The sequence below is a fragment of the Ceratina calcarata genome, unplaced genomic scaffold (genome assembly GCF_001652005.2).
Source record: "Ceratina calcarata isolate Rehan_Ccalc_2016 unplaced genomic scaffold, ASM165200v1 scaffold594.2, whole genome shotgun sequence".
In the NCBI taxonomy this organism is placed as follows: domain Eukaryota; kingdom Metazoa; phylum Arthropoda; class Insecta; order Hymenoptera; family Apidae; genus Ceratina; species Ceratina calcarata.
The window spans coordinates 14469-17487 of record NW_017177176.1 but is presented as its reverse complement, the minus strand read 5'-3'; positions in this window follow the sequence as shown (position 1 = coordinate 17487).

Sequence of the window (3019 nt, the reverse complement as noted above, 5' to 3'; positions counted from 1 at the left end):
CCGTGTTCGTTAAGGCACGCACCGTTCTGTTTAGTGACGCAAGGCGAAGCCAAATTCGTTTAAAGATTTTCTTCCAGAAAATCTTTCCCCACTCGGGGAACAAGTTCGTTAGAGAATTTGTGTTTGTATTTTTCAACTAAACCCGGTTTTCGTTTCCTTGTCATCCTTAGAAATTCCCCACGTACACTCGATCCGATGACAAGAGACAGCGTCCAGGCATATCAGGACATCTGTATTTTTAAGCGCACCTGACAAGACGCGCTTATAAGAGTTACGTGTGCAGGTGTGTGCTCTATTGAAAGAAGGAGGATTTAACCTTCGCAAATGGGCAGGCAAAACTCGGAAGATTTACTCCGAAACATCTCCCAAAGTGAACATTCTCATGCCGTCGACCTGACATTATTCAGCGACTCTGAATTGAAGGTCCTCGGATTGCGATGAGCACCATCGGGAGATTATTTCTTCTTTAATCTTATACGTTTCATACTAACCGTGACACCGATAACGAAGCGTACCTTATTTTCGGAAATCGCGAAACTGTACGGCGCCCTTGGCTGGCTATCACCAGTTGTCGTCCGAGCCAAGATACTTATGCAGGCTCAATGGTTGCAGAAACTCCATTGGGACCAGCCAGTATCGGCGGAGATATAAAGAACATGGAATTCGTTCTGCGAGGATTGGATGAAGTTGAACGAATTGAAGATTCCTCGATGGATACAAATTGGAAGTGATGTAAAATCCGTAGAATTACACGGATTCATATCATGTATCCTTGGCGACTTATTCCGCAACTGCGTACTTGCGTGTCATTGCAGCCGATTCCAGCGTGCATACCTCGCTGTTGATGGCTGTAACGCGAGTCGCTCTAATTAAGTTTCCGAAGAGTTTCTAAATTCTAAGCTCTGGTTTTCTGGACCATCTTGGTTATGCACGTCCGAAGCAAAATGACCAGTTACGTCTGCTTCGCTGGAAACTGCAGATGGAAAACTAGTGACACATGCCCACGTCGTCAACCCGGAAAGAGAATGGGATTTTCTCCTGAGATTCTCGACGTGGAAACGATTACTTCACGTCACCGCATATTGTATCCGGTTTTATCGGATACTCAAGGGTGAGCGAAAACGTCGCGAGTCCGCCTTGCTCGATTTGTTGGAATTACGAGAAGCATCGACCACGGCTTGACTTTTTAAAGAATTGTTCTTGGTTCCTTGGTTGCGTGATTCCCGCAAGGGGGGCGGTATGTTTGAAGATTGAAATTTTATTAGAAGGCTTAAGAGCATTGCTCGGTCTCGTTTTCTTTTGATAATTTTTGTACGGATAATTCGTAAGAAATGGTATAACACTTCTTATGCTAGGCGCCGCGTTGTAAACACCGCCCTGGAAGGTAAACGCCGGGCCTCCGCGTAACGAGAATTTTCGAAATACGAATTCTCGATGATATGCGCTGCTCTTTCGGAATCATACTAATTAGAAAGAGATCGAATCTATTCGATTTCTACGCCGCTTAGCGGCGAATTAGTTTTCCTTGAAAGAAGACGCGGAGGCTTACCAGTCATTCTGCATACGCTCGGCTTGAGATTCACTTCGGCACAGACGATTATCGTTCGACCGAACCGGATCCCAATCGAGTACATTCACTTCGCAATTTTAGAAATATGGATTACCTCCGATTGGGAATTAGAAGGCGTTTAACGCGACTTCCCATTCGGGTATTAATTTCGGTTGCGAATCAACGACACGAACGGAAGATTCTCTTCCGTTCCTGCATTAGGCATTGATTCTCAGTGTCGGAACAAAGACACGGCTTTTTATAAACGTTTCCGAGTCTCGGACGTCCCCGCGATCATAAGTTCTGTTTTGGCAGATCGCTGGTAGAGAAATCACGTCCCCATATTGGGTCTGCAGCAGGTGCGGTATCGGTCCAACCGGTGACCTGCAGTGCACCGCGGGATAGAGATGAGTAGGTTTCCCCAGTAGGGTGCTTCTGGGCATAGTCCGGAGTATGCTGTGAGGGAACTGATCATAGTTTGGCGGTCAGTTGGAGTTCCGGCCTTACAACCCGGGCTCCCATACGCGGCGATTATGGCTGCGTGTGCTCCGAACAAAAGACGCATCGGAGGCTCTGTTTCGGCGCACCGAATCAGTGCAGAGTCGAGCATCTCCTCGTTCGATTTACGAGTGAAGTGAGATTATCTCTAGGTGAGAGATTGTTTGAGTAGCCGGGAAAAAATAAGTGAAACCACTTTATACTTTGATTTGTACACTGTATTTTTATTTTGAATTCCTTGATTTATTTGAATTCCTTGGACTGCACTGAATGTTAATATAATGATGAAATCTGAAAATAATGATAATTCAAAATGAGAATGTCATAATCAGCGGTGTAACTTTAAAGGACAGGAATTTTTCTGGCGGGTTTACTATTCAGAAAATGAATAATCGCTCTCAATTTACTTGGAATATATGATTTCTCGGACTAGCGGGTTTTCTAAGAGTCCGGAATTCGAGATATCTATCTTTCTTGAATGCGGGTTGCCTATCTTTCAGAAATGCGGGTTTACTGGGTTCTGAAAGATTTAACTGAACAGACAGAATTTGCAACAGAACAGTTCACAAAGTTGTGCTTGTTGATCAGCGGGTTTTCTAAAAGAAAATCAACAAGCGCGGGTTCTCTTATAACTTTGTGAACTAAATGCGGAGAACACTCACTTAGAAACACACAGCGACACGTGAAAATTCTTTTCACTCCTTAGATATTCTGCATGGTACTTAACAAAGAAAATCACTCTTTTACGCTTTAACGTACTGCTTGTTCGAATAGCGACAGCGGATTGTCTCTGCTCTGCCTTTTTTCTGTACAAAGCATGCATGCAGGTTTCGACTGGACCAAGTATGACCTCATGCGTTTAGGTCTCAGATGATTGGATATACAGAACATCCGGTGATAAGATTCGAACGCTTTAGATGTCGAACCTAGTCTTATACTTAGTGAGCGTTGAAATATTACATTGAATATAAG